The sequence below is a fragment of the Pollachius pollachius genome, assembly GCF_949987615.1.
Source record: "Pollachius pollachius genome assembly, chromosome: 5".
Taxonomy (NCBI): domain Eukaryota; kingdom Metazoa; phylum Chordata; class Actinopteri; order Gadiformes; family Gadidae; genus Pollachius; species Pollachius pollachius.
In genome coordinates this window covers 1006635-1025000 of record NC_136938.1, presented here as the reverse complement: position 1 = coordinate 1025000, position 18366 = coordinate 1006635, and positions in this window count along the sequence as shown.

The following is an 18366-nucleotide window of genomic DNA, read 5'->3' as shown; positions in this document are numbered from 1 at the left end:
ATTTCTTTTTAACCTTCGGCAGTGAAAGAAGGCCAGCTCCCGAAGACCGGAGGGACCGAGAAGGACTATAAGGAATGATCAGGTCCTTCAGGTAGGATGGAGAAGATCCATGCACGGCTTTATAGGTTAGCAGTAGCACCTTAAAGTCCGATCTGAAAGTTATTGGTAGCCAGTGCAGAGAGGCGAGAATAGGTGTGATATGATCAAACCTTCTCGTTCTGGTCAGCAGTCTAGCTGCAGCATTCTGTACAAGCTGTAGACTTTTTGTGGTAGATTTTGGTAGTCCCGAGAACAGTGCATTGCAATAATCCAGTCTTGATGAAACAAATGCATGAATCAGTGTCTCTGCATCCGCTGCAGATAACATTGGTCTGATTCTTGCAATGTTTCTCAGATGGAAAAAGGCAATTCTAGTTATGCTTCTAACATGTTGGTTGAAGCACAGTTGAGGGTCGAACAGGACCCCAAGATTCTTGACTGATGCACTCTGTAGGATGGCGAGTCCATCCAACCACAGTGAGACATCCTCAAACTCTCTCCGGTCCCGCTTCGAGCCGATAATTATCAACTCTGTCTTCCCAGTGTTAAGCTGGAGGAAGTTTTGTGACATCCAGCCCCTCACCGCAGCTAGACAGGACTCAACCCTCTGGATCTGGGGCGAGTTCCCTGAATCCACTGGAATGAAGAGCTGGGTGTCATCCGCGTAGCAGTGGAAACTAATTCCGAAGCTGCGGATAACGTCGCCCAAGGGAAGCATATAGATTGCAAAAAGTAATGGGCCAAGGACCGACCCTTGTGGTAAGCCAAAGCGTAGTTTGCAGTGTTTTGATTCTGAACCCTCGTGGAGCACAAATTGGGTTCTATCTGTGAGGTACGATTCAAGCCAACCAAGAGCCGTACCCCCGAAACCAACATAGTGCTCAAGACGGTGAAGAAGAATGCTATGGTCGATCGTGTCGAACGCAGCACTCAGGTCCAGCAGCACAAGCATTGAGCTTGTATTTTTATCCAAGGCAAGAAGGATGTCATTTACAACTCTTGTAACAGCAGTTTCAGTTGAGTGGAAATTCCTGAACCCTGACTGGAAAGGTTCGAAGAGATTGTTCCTCGTCAGATAATCGACGATTTGCTTTGCTACAATCCTTTCCTGTACCTTGGACAGGAAGGGCAGGTTCGATATAGGCCGATAGTTCCTGACTAAGTCAGGGTCTAGGCCAGGCTTTTTGAGTAGCGGTTTTATCACCGCAGCCTTGAAATTGGAGGGAACAATTCCTGTTGAAAGCGAAAGATTCATAAGCGAGAGGATAGTAGGCCCCACAGTTGGAAGAAGTTCTTTAAGAACCTTGGAAGGGAGAGGATCCAACATACAAGTTGTTGGTTTCGATGCCTTTATCACCTTTTCAAGTTCCACCAGAGGAATTGCCTTGAACTCCAAGAAAGTTGCGTCAGAATTCCCCATCCTACTAGGCAGGACCCCATCCTGCCCCACAAGATGTGTAGGACAAGCTGCACGGCAAGCATCAATTTCCTCTCTAATCGATTGAATCTTATTCACAAAGAAATCCATGAATTCACCTGCCATGATGGAAGAACTTACTGTCTCAGTCTGATTCTAGTCAGACTCTTCACCGTGTCAAAAAGAAACTTGGGATTGTTTCTATTCAACTTGATGATGCGGGAAAAGTAGGCGTTCCTGGCAGTAGTCAGCGCACCCTTATAGGTGAGCAGACTGTTGTGCCATTCAAGATGAAAGACCTCAAGTTTAGTCGAGCACCATTTGCGTTCAAGGATTCTGCAGCTTCGCTTCATAGTGCGCGTTTCTGCATTAAACTAGGGAGCTGGTTTTTTCAATGATCGTTTTTTAATTACGAGCGGGGCAACTGAATCAATGGCAGCAGACAGGGCAGCGTTGAGGTCATCAGTAAGGCAGTCCACAGAACCCCTATAGTTACAAAGAGGAGCAAGTGAACGGGGTAACTTATCTGCCATCGCTGTAATGGTTGCAGGTGTGATGCGGCGACAGCTGAAAGTAGCCTGCTGATCGTTGCAGGTGCAGGATACCACCACCTGGAAAGTGAGCAAAAAATGGTCTGATAAAGCTGAGGTGTAGGGAGAGACCACTAGCTGTGAGATGTCTACACCGCGGGTCAAAACGAGGTCCAGCGTGTTTCCACCGATGTGGGTTGGGTGCTGGACGAGCTGTTTGAAGCCAAGCGTATCTGTAATGGACAGAAAAGCCCTTGCGAGGGCATCAGATGGGTTATTCACATGAATGTTGAAATCCCCAATGAGCAAAATATTGTCTGAATATGTAGCCAGATCAGCTGCAAAGTCAGAAAACTCATCAACAAAAAGTGAATACGGTCCTGGGGGACGGTATACTATAGCTGAAACGAAAGGGTCTGGAACTCGTTTCGCTTGTCGGGGAGCTGAGGAGCAGAACGCAAGCACCTCAAAGGATCTGAATGTATATCTATTCTTTGGCTTTAAGTTAAGCTTAGAATTAGATATCAGGGCTACTCCACCACCTTTCTTAATTTCTCTGGATACTTGAGCGCTGAAGTAATTGGGGGGAGTAGCTTCGTTTAGGGCTAGAAACTCATCTGGTTTTAACCAGGTTTCACAAAGGCCCAGTATGTCGATCTTATTATCAACAATTAGATCATGGACCAAGAGCGCCTTAGATGAAAGCGACCTTATATTCATGAACCCTATTCTGAGTGCTTCCATTTTATTATTTTCAGAGGGAGTCCGATTAACACTCAGCTCTGAAGCGATCAAGGGGATGGTGCGATTTCGACATACTGGTCGCGGCCCTTGCCTGCGGGTTTTACACCTCAAGACAGTGCGAGGCCGCACCACCGTACATATAGGAACAGCGTTATTTTCAGAGGGAGTCTGGTTAACACTCAACTCTGAAAAGATTGGTGCAATAGATACACCTTCCTGATAAACTGGATCAGCTAACCTGTTGCTAGCAGGTTTGCTAAGCTCCTGCAACCCAGCGTGCTGTGATTGGATGAGTCACGCCTGGATAAGACATCTGTCTATGTTTTTTGACATAATTGAGGCGCCTAACCCAGTAGGGTGTAGGCCGTCTCTCATGAGCACACCAGGGCGGCCCCACAAGGATGGCCAGTTATCAATGAAACCAAAGCCCTGCTCCGAACTAAATCGTGCCAGCCAGCGATTTAGAGACAATAATCTACTATAGCGCTCATCATTACCCTTATCGGGTAGAGGGCCAGAGAGGATTAATCGATGCCGAGAAACCGAGGTAGCAGGTCGACGCTAAGCGTCCTGCTAACCAAACCAAACAAACCAAGCCGGCTACCCGGAAGTTGCGTCTGCGGCGTCACACAGCAGCCTCGGGTCAGCCTGTGGAGAGAGAGCACAGGTTAGAGATCTCAGTCAGGGAGATCTCAGTAATAACGCCCCCCCCCCCCCCCCCCCCCCCCGGTACTTCCCTTAGCCCCCACCTTAGACCTCCCGGCCGGCAGAACGGTCCCCACGGGGGCCCAGGTCCTCAACACGGCCCCCCACTCAGTGCGGAGCCCGTTGACCTCACAGCGTTCACCCACCGCCACCCAGAGACAGCCCCCCGCAGCTCCACATAGTTACCCTGGTCTCCCCCTCAATAGAATTACATCTCAGTCCATCCCCCACTCACTCTGTTCCTCCCCCTCCTGTAGATTCCACCAAGCGGCGGCCCCCACCACAGACCCGGACTGGTACAGGTACAGCGGAGAGACTCAACGAGGTGGCTGAACAGAACACCATGATGATGGGTCAAAGCAAAGGGAAATGTCCCACAAAGCAATCCCAATCTGAAGCCACCTCTAACAACACCAAGTCTCCTCCGCTGTCCGTCCAGTCCACGAGCACACCCTCACAGCGCACTGTGCAGCTTAGACTCCACCACGCCCTTAATTCGGCCACGTTAAGTCCCCTCACCATCACTCCCGAGCGCCGACGGCCGAGTGTAACCACCGACCCGAAGCCTCGACCGATCAAGACGATATTCAAAATGACCAGACACGATCCTACAGGGCATAAAGTTAGGGATTGGACTATTTGATCCATCAATCCCACAGTGATCATCGGTGACTCAAACTTGAGTCGGATCTCTCCCCACACACACACAGACGTCCACATTGACAGTTATCCCGATGCCAAATACCAACACATCACACAGATCTTAGATGAAAATCCGAGATCCACACCAAGATTGTGGTGCTCTCTTGGCATCAACCATAGGGAGAACCTGTTGGAGTCCGCCCGCCAGGGCCCCCACAACAACCTCACCGGCCCTGGGGCCCTGCTCCCTCTTGGTTCCCCTGGGGCCCTCACCAGCCCTGGCGGTGGAGCCACTCTCTCAGGCCTCTCTCTCTCCCTCCCTCCCTCCCCCTCTCCCTCTCCCTCTCCCTCTCTCTCTCTCTCTCTCTCTCTCTCTCTCTCTCTGTCTCTGTCTCTCTCTCTCTCCCTCCCTCCCTCCCTCCCTCCCCCTCTCCCTCTCCCTCTCCCTCTCCCTCTCTCTCTCTCTCTCTCTCTCTCTCTCTCTCTGTCTCTGTCTCTCTCTCTCTCTCTCTCTCTCTCTCTCTTATACAACTATATTCAGTGTGTGTTCAATCATCCCCTTGAACTTCTCAATATGTTATATATATATGGTTGGAGGTCCTCCACCCCCCCGCTGAGAAGAGTGAGACTCCCCCCAGCCATCTACGAGGCTAGACACACACATACACACATGAACTCACATAGACACAAACACACACACCGAACACACACGCACAAACACACACGTACTTACATAAACACACATACACAATAAAACGCACGTACACACACAGTCTTAGCATGTCAAGGTGTAACCACCGTCATTGCCTCCCCAGCGTCTAACATTGTGCTGTTTGACTCAACATGGCCGCTCCGACGGCTGCAGACTCAAACGCTTCACTCTGTTCCTACTGGTTGAAGCCCGCGCCTTGGAAGAAGGTTCATTATTTAACAAATTAGCATTGTTCATTTTTGTTATTTAACACCCACACAAACACGCACACAAACACACACACACACAAACACACACACACACACACACACAGTTCTGGGAAGTCTAATTCAGTCACTGTGGTGAAAGGATGAATTAGGTTGTACAAACGTACCTTGAAGGAACCTTTCATTATGTGTTCATTTAGTTGGTTGGGTTGGTGTTAGAGAGACGGGGGGTGGGGACAGGGGGGGGGAGAAGGGGGCAGGGGGGGGGGGGGGGGGGGGGGGTTGGTGTTGGGTCTCTTTCTCTTTACGCCTGCTTGTTGTGGTGTGTGTTGAGCACCAAAGGCTCTTCAACCATTCAAACACCTCCACCACACACACACACACACACACACACACACACTCACACACACACACACACACACACACACACACACACACACACACACCGAACACACACACACACAGTAGACGGTGGGGAGACGGGGGGGGAGAGGGAGACGGGAGTGGTGAAAGAGAGACAGACAGTGCGTCTGTCTGTGGTTTCTTTCCACAACCGACACAGAGACACTGAGAACCCCCCCAACCAAAACCCAGGGAGGAAAAACATTTTTTGTTTTATTTATAAGTTCTGATTAATATATTATTTTTCTGAAGGCACTTATTGAAGCATTATTCACTAATAAAACGAGAAATCGGCTGAACACACGAGAACATTCAGTTGGATCCACCGAGTTGTTTATTGCAATTATGCTTCATTACATTTACATTTACATTTAGGGCATTTAGCAGACGCTTTCATCCAAAGCGACTTACAATAAGTGCATTTGTTACAATAAGTACATTTGTCATAAGAAGTGAAACAATATGTCGCTGTCGGTACAGTAAAGACGTTCATAGTGCAAGTATTACAATCGCTAGGCTAATCCATTCCCCGTGTAAAGCAACGATAGCAGCTACTGTAGATGCTACACAATTAAGTACCTTGAATAAGTGCAATGTACAAGTGCCAGAACGTACAACATTCAATGGTGGCTGTACATTGGTTTCTATGCAGAGTCGAGATGAACTCTGAACAGGTGAGTTTTGAGTATTTTGCGGAAGCTGGTGAGCGACTCCGCGGTCCTGACATCGGTAGGGAGCTCGTTCCACCACTGAGGTCTCAAAACAGAGAAAAGTTGTGACTTTGCTGATCGACCTTTGCTTGCTCTTAGCGATGGCGGTACCAGACGTCCAGCTGAGGTAGTTGAGCGGAGGGATCGAGCTGGGGTGTGTGGCTTTACTAATGCTTGGAGGTAGGCAGGGGCAGTTCCATCGACTGCCTTGTATGCCAGTACCGTCATCTTGAATCTGATGCGAGCTATTACAGGGAGCCAGTGGAGGTCTCGGAAGAGGGGGGTTACATGTGAGAACTTTGGTAGGTTGAACACGAGGCGCGCTGCCGCATTCTGGATGCGCTGCAAGCGTTTAATCGCAGAGGCAGGGAGTCCAGCCAGGAGCGAGTTGCAGTAGTCGAGGCGGGAGATGACCAGTGATTGGACTAGAAGCTGAGCTGCTTCCCTTGTGAGGAAGGGCCGGATCCTGCGGATGTTGTAAAGTGCAAATCTGCAGGATCGGGCCACCGCAGTGATGTTTGCGGTGCAGCATAACTGATTGTCCAACACTACACCAAGGTTTTTGGCAGTTGGAGAAGGAGATACAGTGATGTTCTCAACAGTGACCAGTAAGTCCATGTGTGGGCAATCTTTCCCTGGTATTAGGAGGAGCTCAGTCTTGTTGAGGTTAAGCCTCAGGTGATGGGCAGTTGTCCAGGTGCTGACTTCTGCCAGACATTCAGATATGCGTGTTGCAATCAGGGCTTTGTCAGATGAGGAAAAGGAGAGAAATAGCTGAGTGTCGTCAGCATAGCAGTGATAGGAAAAACCGTGGGATGTAATTACAGAGCCCAGAGATCTGGTGTAGAGGGAGAACAGAAGAGGCCCCAGTACCGAGCCTTGAGGGACACCTGTATCAAGCGTGCAAGGTTTGGACAAGGAGCCATTCCATGTTACCTGATATGTGCGATTCATCAGGTAGGACGTGAACCAGGAAAGGGCATTTGAGTCCGGAATAAAGTCTTCATGCATTGCTTTCCTTCATTATGGATCTAATCATTGTTTCCGTACAAGTCCCGTCTCTGGGCACGGCAGCACTCTGTCCTTATGTGCTCCTGCTGTATAAAACCTAGTATGGACCCATAAATATTTGTTTACGGCCATACCAGCCTGATCATGCACGATTTCGTCCGATCTTGGAAGTTAAGCAGGGTCGGGCCTGGTTAGTACTTGGATGGGAGACCGCCTGGGAATACCAGGTGCTGTAAGCTTTTTTTTTTCTACTCGAGATCATTGGCTGCAATGGTCTGCCGTGCCCTGATCTTTAGCGCCCACTGTTTGGGAGAATTTAAGCAACATACAGACACTGACAACGTCTCTCCAAACTCTATTTGTGAAACATGCAGACACTGTTGTGACGCTGGCAGCAGGGAGCAGCAGAGAGCTGCATTGACAGTGATCCATTGCAGTCTATCCCAGGTGTTTCTTCAAAAGATCACTCAACCGCACACACAGTGTATTGCATTGCGTTTTGATATGGTACTTTGACCGTGTGATTATTTCTTTAGAACAACATGATCAGGGGAGAGCGCAAACTCAGTCCCCCACTACCAGAAATTATGCAATCGAGATTCGCACATTTGGGGAATTCGCACGGGTCAGCAACAGCCTCAGTGCAATGGCCGAGCCTCGCTATGTGTGAACCAATTTCAATTTTCAATTTTTAGGCGTTTATTTAAGTCATGCACAAAGTTACATTTTAAAACATGGTTTCAAGGTCAAAAACAGAATCAAAGGTTAACAAGCATAAAAAGTTACATTTCACAGGAAGGTCAACACATTCAAAGGTTAACACAAAATTCTACATAACTCAGTGTTCTCTATTTTCCAGAGTTCCTTACATACCACAATTCCATATCGTTCCTTGTCCCTCCAAACATAGTCCTTTAACGAGTTTATGCTCAAATTAACTATTGATTCCGCTGAAAACAAAAGTCTCTCGTATACCATTAGGTTACGACACCTCCAAATCGACTCTTTTATGCAATTAATCAAGGCCCACCATCTTTCCCATCCCTTACAATCACCACTCTGTATAACCCCATACAGGACATCTGATTCCGTGGGGACTCTAAACAGCCATGGCCCCAATAGGCGCCAAACCCTCCGAGCCACCCCACACGACCAAAACAAATGTGAAACATCCTCGTCCCCACCACACCCCACCCTGGGACATCTTGCGCTCTTAGATGACCCCCGTCTCTTCAGAAATTCTCGTGTAGGGAGACACCTCTGGACTGCCTGCCAAGCGAGATCTCCTATATGCATTGAACAAAAATGGCGAATTAACATTTCTCCACACCCTAAGGCAGATGACTTCAGCCAGCGCGCTAACAGTAACCAGTCTTGACCGTTCGGGACTCAAACAGCTCTCTACAAAGGCTCGGTCTACCCGACCAACATCCTGCCACTTTCCAGACTTTACAAAGGTCACCACCCTTTCATATAGCAGAGGTCTCTTCTCTGCATGAGGTCTTTTTAGGCACGGTCTTTACCCCACTTTCCTTAGGACTCGAAATTTGGCCATAGGCTCCTCTTATTTTTGTTTAGTACTGCCTGCAATATGGGCGTCAGAAATAGAGCTTCCATTTTCTTTGCTAGATCAGGGACATTTTTGCCCCCTTTCTGTAATGGCCTATACATTATCTCTCGTCTAATTCTCTCTTGCTGCGCTCCCCACACAAACTGAAAAATGCATCTTCTCAGGGCTGTCATTATATACTTAGGGTCTGGAATCGTTGCGGCAAGGTAATTGAGAGAAGCAAGAATTTCTGAGTTGATCACCAGTACTTTTCCCGTAAAGGTGAGATTTCTTTGTTCCCATTGGAGCAGTTTACCTTTAATCTTTCGTAATTTTTCTTCCCAATTAATATTTTCCATATTTAGCCCAATCTCCAGTCCAAGAATCTTAATTCTCTCATTCCTTTGGACCAGGCCATGGTTCAATTTAGGTTCAGGCCAATTAAGATACAAGATTTCACTTTTTGACCTATTGAGTTTGGCACTAGAGGCGGCAGAGAATTTGTCACACCAATATAGCACTTTAAGGATTGACTTATTGTCTGTGCATAATATTGTTAGATCATCCATATACACGGATAGCTTGGCTTCCTGTCCCCCACTACCAGGGACTTGGAGACCATGAATAGAAGGGTCTTCCTTTATAGCCGGAGCCAAGGGCTCCATGGCAAATATAAACAACATAACAGACAATGGGCATCCCTGTCTTACTCCTGAGCAAACTTCAAAGGTGTCAGTGGAGTGACCATTGATAACAACCTTGCTTAAGCAGTCAGTATACAGCAAGTCAATCCAAGCTCTAAGCTGAGGCCCAAAACCAAGTTTAACCAAGACTTTCCTGAGGAAGGTATGGCTAACCTTGTCAAATGCTTTTTCCAAGTCTAAGGCGGACATACATAATGGCAGTCTGCGGTCATATGCGTAGAGGTAGGAATCTCTGACTAAGGCAAGACTTTCACTAATGCATCTTCCAGGTATTGAACATGTCTGCTCTTCCCCCACTATCTGCCCAGACACTTGTTGCAGGCGGAAAAAAAGGGCTTTTGCAAGGATCTTTCTGTCTACACCAAGCAAGGTAAGTGGGCGCCAGTTCTTAATGTCTTTTTTGTCTCCTTTTTTGTAAAGCAAGGAGATGATACCTGTTCTTAAGGATAATGGTAGGTTATTACTATGCAAACTTTCTTTAAACATCTCTAAAAGTGGGTCTTTTAATAGATCCCTAAAGGTAATATAAAATTCTTTGGGTAACCCATCAGCTCCTGGGGCCTTATTATCTTGCATGCTCTGTATGGCTTTGTTCAATTCATCTACAGTTAAGTCACTTTCGAGTTCAGAGGCAATACCGACGTTTGGCTTTAAGAAACTCAAGATGTTTTCCAAGGCGGTTATGTCAGTCACCTCTTCTTTATACAATTCAGTATAAAAGGTATGTATTAAAGCAAGGATGTCTTTAGTTTCTGTTTGTTCTTTTCCATCCTCATTCAGAATGGATAACATTGTGTTCCTGGGCCTCGCTAATTTCCTAAAGAAGTATCTTGAAAATTTTTCGTTATTTTCCATGTGTTTAGTCCTGCTACGCAAAAGAAGGCCTTTAGAATCCTCAGCAGTAACAGCAATCATCTCCTTCATTAGCCTCACAATCTCTACTGTCACATCAAACCCTGAATGGGCCATCGTATACAAACGCTGTAACTTTGCCTGTTGTTTTTTGTATTTGAAACGCTTTTTCATTGCAATTCTTTTCCCTTCTTTTGTGAAAAAGTTTTTAGTCCGACTTTTTAAGTCTTCCCACCACTCTCCGACTGACTGGAATAAAAACTGTAGTGATATCCATCTTTTTAACTTGTCCTTTAGTCTATCTACTAATTTTTGATCTTTGGGTAATGAAACATTTAATTTCCAGGGATTTTGGCTTGTATGAGCCTTGACATTGCACCTTATTGTACAGTCAATTTTTGAATGGTCGCTGAAAAATACTGGGGTAACAGCTGCATCAGAAACTAAAATGTTCTTTGTTGTCGACAGAAAATCAATACGTGAACAAATGGTGCCATTTGACCATGTATAGCCTGGTGTGTTAGGGTTCTTATTGCGAAAGGTATCATTAAGTTTAAAATCCTTGATGAGGTTATTCAACATTTCTGAACTTGAGTCCAGCCTGACCGTAGCAACGGTCAGTCTGTCCTTTTTGTCCATGAGACAATTGAAATCCCCGCCCAGGATCACATCGCTTCCACACACAAGAAGTGGCTGTATTTCTTTAAGAACCTCTAGGCGTTCTTTTAGATCAGGTGGACAGTAAACATTGATTATTCTAAATTTTAGTTGGTGCCATTCAACGTCAATGTAAAGCAGCCTTCCACCAATCACTCGTTTGACCCTTTGTATGCAGAAATCTTTACCTTTGAATAAAACCACAACCCCTGACGCTCTGTTCTTGTTGTCCCCTGACCATACAGATTGCCCAAAGGTCCATCTTTGTTCAAATGTCTTGTAATCGTCTCTGTATGGTATATTACATTCTTGGAGTAGAAAGATGTCATTTTTTTCACTATTTAAAAAAGTGAAAGCCGTCAGACACTTCACAGGGTCATTAAGGCCTCTAGTGTTCAGGGATGAGATGGAGAGGATAGTGGGGGTGGGGGAGCAAAGGCTATGATTGGTCTTTCCTTATCTTTTTTGGTCGTTTGGGTCTAGCTACAAGCTCCGGGTTGTTGGTTTCCCTGATGTGCGTGACGGCAGTAAAGGCCTCCACCTGGTCGTCTTCGAGAAAGGAGGGGGTTTTGACAAGGGACGATGACCATTTTGTTCCGGGATATGTGGGAATCATCAGGAGAGATGGCTGACCTGATGAAGAAGAATTCATCTGGCGTTTCTTGGAATGAGCTGTTTGGTCAGGTGGGCTTTCAAACAATGGTAAAGCCGGAGGAGTTTCTAGTGCTTCCAACAGCAGGTTCCCCCTCTCACCGGGCATTTCAGGATCTGTTAAATCAGGAAGGTTAGCCAGCAGGGATTCTAACATGTCACCTGCTTCCTGGAGAGTTGCCGTAGATTTCATTCGCTGGGTTCCTTGCTCTGGCCTGGGGGTGGATTCCGCTTGCTGTGCAGGCCGTTGGTCGATGGCTGGGGGGAGGGAGGTGTCAATGTCAGTGGACCCTATATTATCATCCGGTATGGGGTCTGCAGACCAGTCCAATATTGGTCCATTATCTGGGGCTGCATCCGGTTCTTGGGGGGCGGGCGGCACCTGGTGTAAGGGTTGGTCGTCGTTCAGACCTTGGTTCATCGGAAGGTTGTTTGTGATCGTATTGAGCTTCACTCGGTTGGAGTAGGCTTTGGGACAGTCCCTGAATCTGTGGCTGGTTGAATAACACAGGCTGCATTCTAGTGGGGTTGTGCACTGGTCTGTTTAGTGGTCTGATCCTTTGCACCTTTTGCAGTTGTTGCTTGTACAGGAGGCTGCAAGATGGTCCAGGCTTCCACACCTCCTGCACTGCTTGGGTTGGCCAGGGTAGAACGCAGAGCCACGGAAGGCTCCCAGCTGGATCGTGTTGGGGATGTGTTGGACTGCTCCCTCAGCCCGTCGTAAACGCACCTGGAAGCGTCTGGTTCCTGTTTTTACTCCATCGATATCGGTAACCTCCATTCCATTGGTGACATCGCAAAACCTTGATAACCAGGTCCACACGTCTTGATTTCTAACTTTTTCAGAAAGGATGATCACGTTGACTGTCTTCACATCTCTTTCTGCCAGTGGTATCATTGTGATCTTCTTGAAGCTCGGTGCTGATCTCTTCTTCTCCTCAAATCTTTGCATACAAAGGTCAAATTTCTGTACTGTTGTAAAAACAACTTCATATACCTGCTTGCCCGGGAATGCAAAAACGTAATCCAGTTCGTTTGTAGAAAACTGAAGGTCTTTCTGGAGAATTTGTCGACTGAACTGAAGTCGGTCCATTTCGAGATCTTCTAGCAGGTTGAATCTCACTGCATGGGTGAGATTCACCATGGTGGTTCACCATGGGTGACCCACCTTCTTGATCATGGTATCTCCCTTGCCAGGTAAGTATGATTAGTACTCGTTCAGATGGGCTGAAGGATGCCCACGCGTGTTCCCTTGGAGAACGGTTGCAAAGAATTCGGAGATGTCTAGACTTTAAAGTCCGTGTTGCAGGGTTTATTTTCCAACAAGTGTGTGCAATTTGCTTGGTCGTAATACAGATTTAAACTGTTATCCATTTAATTTCATGTTGTTAGGTATCACAAAACCGAATGTAATACGAAAAAGTAGGTACTATTTTAGCGGTTTGCAATTGATTCTCTTTTCCCCCAGGATAATTAAATATGTTCTATTATTTGCCATGCGGTGCCAGCCAGTCCTGTGCACGTATGCGAATTAGCCATGTGCACCTAACAGAAGAATGACGTAATGTTGAGAACGAGTCATACTAAAAAGGGAGAGCAATCGAAAGCTAAACCAGACTGTATCAATCACACACTTTGGGTCCATTCTAACTTATGATAAGAGGCTAGTCTTTAAATCTTTGCAGTGACTGAATGTTTATGATAAAACGGATTGTTTTGCATTCGATGAGTGTGTGCGACTGTGCGTTTGTCATTTCCGGCTTCGGCATACCGTATGGTCAAGAAGGCCTCGTGGTGAGTTGCTTTCTTAGTGAAGCAGCCTAGCCTTGGAGTTGGATAAGTTGGAGTGATATAAGTTGTCAGTGTCTGTATGTTGCTTAAATTCTCCCAAACAGTGGGCGCTAAAGATCAGGGCACGGCAGACCATTGCAGCCATTGATCTCGAGCAGAAAAATAAATATGCTTACAGCACCTGGTATTCCCAGGCGGTCACCCATCCAAGTACTAACCAGGCCCGACCCTGCTTAGCTTCCGAGATCAGACGAGATCGGGCGTGTTCAGGGTGGTATGGCCGTAAGCGAGTATTGCGGCATCCAAAGTAGCTTTTAAACAGCAGGAGCACATAAGGACTGAGAGCGCTGCAGTGGCCAGAGACGGGACTTGTACAGAAACAATGATTAGATCCATAATGAAGGAAAGCAATGCATAAAGACTTTATTCCAGACTCAATGTACCATATCAAAACGTAATGCAATACACTGCGTGTGCGGTTGAGTGATCTTTTGAAGAAATGTAGCGTTGCAACACCAGGGATAGACTGCAATGTATCTCTGTCGTTGCAGCCCTCTGATGCTCCCTGCTGCCGGCGTCACAACAGTGTCTGCATGTTTCACAAATAGAGTTTGGAGAGACGTTGTCAGTGTCTGAATGTTGCTTAAATTCTCCCAAACAGTGGGCGCTAAGGATCAGGGCACGGCAGACCATTGCAGCCATTGATCTCGAGCAGAAAAATAAAAATGCTTACAGCACCTGGTATTCCCAGGCGGTCACCCATCCAAGTACTAACAAGGCCCGACCCTGCTTAGCTTCCGAGATCAGACGAGATCGGGCGTGATCAGGGTGGTATGGCCGTACGCAAATGTTACCGGGTCCATACTACGTTTTATTCAGCAGGAGCACAAAAGGACAGAGCGCTGCCGTGGCCAGAGACGGGACTTGTACAGAAACAATGATTAGATCCATAATGAAGGAAAGCAATGCATAAAGACTTTATTCCATACTCAAAGTACCATATCAAAACGCAATGCAATACACTGCGTGTGCGGTTGAGTGATCTTTTGAAGAAATGTAGCGTTGCAACACCAGGGATAGACTGCAATGTATCTCTGTCGTTGCAGCCCTCTGATGCTCCCTGCTGCCGGCGTCACAACAGTGTCTGCATGTTTCACAAATAGAGTTTGGAGAGACGTTGTCGGTGTCTGTATGTTGCTTAAATTCTCCCAAACAGTGGGCGCTAAGGATCAGGGCACGGCAGACCATTGCAGCCATTGATCTCGAGCAGAAAAATAAAAAAGCTTACAGCACCTGGTATTCCCAGGCGGTCACCCATCCAATTACTTACCAGGCCCGACCCTGCTTAGCTTCCGAGATCAGACGAGATCGGGCGTGTTCAGGGTGGTATGGCCGTAAGCGAGTATTGTCGCATCCAAAGTAGCTTTTAAACAGCAGGAGCACATAAGGACTGAGAGCGCTGCAGTGGCCAGAGACGGGACTTGTACAGAAACAATGATTAGATCCATAATGAAGGAAAGCAATGAATGAATACTTTATTCCGGATTCAAAGTACCATATCAAAACGCAATGCAATACACCGAGTTGGCGTGTGTGTTCGTTTGCGTGAACCTTTGAAGAAACATAGCGTTTCAAACGCTGCGATGGACTGCAGCAGGGCAAGCGAAGCAGTCATTCATAGCTCTTATTTCTTTACAACAACATGATCAGGGGAGAGCGCGAACGCAGTCCCCCACTACCAGAAATTATGCAATCGAGATTCCCACATTTGGGGAATTCGCACGGGTCAGCAACAGCCGCAGTGCAATGGCCGAGCCTCACCATGGGTGAACCACCTTCTTGATCATGGTATCTCCCTTGCCAGGTAAGTATGATTAGTACTCGTTCAGATGGGCTGAACGCTGCCCACGCGTGTTCCCTTGGAGAACGGTTGCAAAGAATTCGGAGATGTCTAGACTTTAAAGTCCGTGTTGCAGGGTTTATTTTCCAACAAGTGTGTGCAATTTGCTTGTTCTTAATACAGATTTAAACTGTTATCCATTTTATTTCATGTTGTTAGGTATCACAAAACGGAATGTAATACGAAAAAGTAGGTACTATTTTAGCGGTTTGCAATTGATTCTCTTTTCCCCCAGGATAATTAAATATGTTCTATTATTTGCCATGCGGAGCCAGCCAGTCCTGTGCACGTATGCAAATTAGCCATGTGCACCTAACAGAAGAATGACGTAATGTTGAGAACGAGTCATACTAAAAAGGGAGAGCAATCGACAGCTAAACCAGACTGTATCAATCACACACTTTGGGTCCATTCTAACTTATGATAAGAGGCTAGTCTTTAAATCTTTGCAGTGACTGAATGTTTATGATAAAACGGATTGTTTTGCATTCGATGAGTGTGTGCGACTGTGCGTTTGTCATTTCCGGCTTCAGCATACCGCATGGTAATGAAGGCCTCGTGGGGAGTTGCTTTCTTAGTGAAGCAGCCTCGCCTTGGAGTTGGATGAGTTGGAGTGATATAAGTTGTCAGTGTCTGTATGTTGCTTAAATTCTCCCAAACAGTGGGCGCTACGGATCAGGGCACGGCAGACAATTGCAGCCATTGATCTCGAGCAGAAAAATAAAAATGCTTACAGCACCTGGTATTCCCAGGCGGTCACCCATCCAAGTACTAACCAGGCCCGACCCTGCTTAGCTTCCGAGATCAGACGAGATCGGGCGTGATCAGGGTGGTATGGCCGTACGCAAATGTTACCGGGTCCATACTACCTTTTATTCAGCAGGAGCACAAAAGGACTGAGAGCGCTGCCGTGGCCAGAGACGGGACTTGTACAGAAAAAATGATTAGATCCATAATGAAGGAAAGCAATGCATAAAGACGTTATTCCATACTCAAAGTACCATATCAAAACGCAATGCAATACACTGCGTGTGCGGTTGAGTGATCTTTTGAAGAAATGTAGCGTTGCAACACCAGGGATAGACTGCAATGTATCTCTGTCGTTGCAGCCCTCTGATGCTCCCTGCTGCCGGCGTCACAACAGTGTCTGCATGTTTCACAAATAGAGTTTGGAGAGACGTTGTCAAAGTCTGTATGTTGCTTAAATTCTTCCAAACAGTGGGCGCTAAGGATCAGGGCACGGCAGACCATTGCAGCCATTGATCTCGAGCAGAAAAATAAATATGCTTACAGCACCTGGTATTCCCAGGCGGTCACCCATCCAAGTACTAACCAGGCCCGACCCTGCTTAGCTTCCGAGATCAGACGAGATCAGGCGTGATCAGGGTGGTATGGCCGTACGCAAATGTTACAGGGTCCATACTAGCTTTCATACAGCAGGAGCACAGAAGGACTGAGAGCGCTGCCGTGGCCAGAGACGGGACTTGTACAGAAACAATGATTAGATCAATAATGAAGGAAAGCAATGCATAAAGACTTTATTCCATACTCAAAGTACCATATCAAAACGCAATGCAGTACACTGCGTGTGCGGTTGAGTGATCTTTTGAAGAAATGTAGCGTTGCAACACCAGGGATAGACTGCAATGTATCTCTGTCGTTGCAGCCCTCTGATGCTCCCTGCTGCCGGCGTCACAACAGTGTCTGCATGTTTCACAAATAGAGTTTGGAGAGACGTTGTCAGTGTCTGTATGTTGCTTAAATTCTCCCAAACAGTGGGCGCTAAGGATCAGGGCACGGCAGACCATTGCAGCCATTGATCTCGAGCAGAAAAATAAAAATGCTTACAGCACCTGGTATTCCCAGGCGGTCACCCATCCAAGTACTAACCAGGCCCGACCCTGCATAGCTTCCGAGATCAGACGAGATCGGGCGTGATCAGGGTGGTATGGCCGTACGCAAATGTTACCGGGTCCTACCTTTTATTCAGCAGGAGCACAAAAGGACTGAGAGCGCTGCCGTGGCCAGAGACGGGACTTGTACAGAAACAATGATTAGATCCATAATGAAGGAAAGCAATGCATAAAGACTTTATTCCATACTCAAAGTACCATATCAAAACGCAATGCAATACACTGCGTGTGCGGTTGAGTGATCTTTTGAAGAAATGTAGCGTTGCAACACCAGGGATAGACTGCAATGTATCTCTGTCGTTGCAGCCCTCTGATGCTCCCTGCTGCCGGCGTCACAACAGTGTCTGCATGTTTCACAAATAGAGTTTGGAGAGACGTTGTCAGTGTCTGTATGTTGCTTAAATTCTCCCAAACAGTGGGCGCTAAGGATCAGGGCACGGCAGACCAATGCAGCCATTGATCTCGAGCAGAAAAATAAAAATGCTTACAGCACCTGGTATTCCCAGGCGGTCACCCATCCAAGTACTAACCAGGCCCGACCCTGCATAGCTTCCGAGATCAGACGAGATCGGGCGTGATCAGGGTGGTATGGCCGTACGCAAATGTTACCGGGTCCATACTACCTTTTATTCAGCAGGAGCACAAAAGGACTGAGAGCGCTGCCGTGGCCAGAGACGGGACTTGTACAGAAACAATGATTAGATCCATAATGAAGGAAAGCAATGCATAAAGACTTTATTCCATACTCAAAGTACCATATCAAAACGCAATGCAATACACTGCGTGTGCGGTTGAGTGATCTTTTGAAGAAATGTAGCGTTGCAACACCAGGGATAGACTGCAATGTATCTCTGTCGTTGCAGCCCTCTGATGCTCCCTGCTGCCGGCGTCACAACAGTGTCTGCATGTTTCACAAATAGAGTTTGGAGAGACGTTGTCAGTGTCTGTATGTTGCTTAAATTCTCCCAAACAGTGGGCGCTAAAGATCAGGGCACGGCAGACCATTGCAGCCATTGATCTCGAGCAGAAAAATAAATATGCTTACAGCACCTGGTATTCCCAGGCGGTCACCCATCCAAGTACTAACCAGGCCCGACCCTGCTTAGCTTCCGAGATCAGACGAGATCGGGCGTGATCAGGGTGGTTTGGCCGTACGCAAATGTTACCGGGTCCATACTACCTTTTATTCAGCAGGAGCACAAAAGGACTGAGCGCGCTGCCGTGGCCAGAG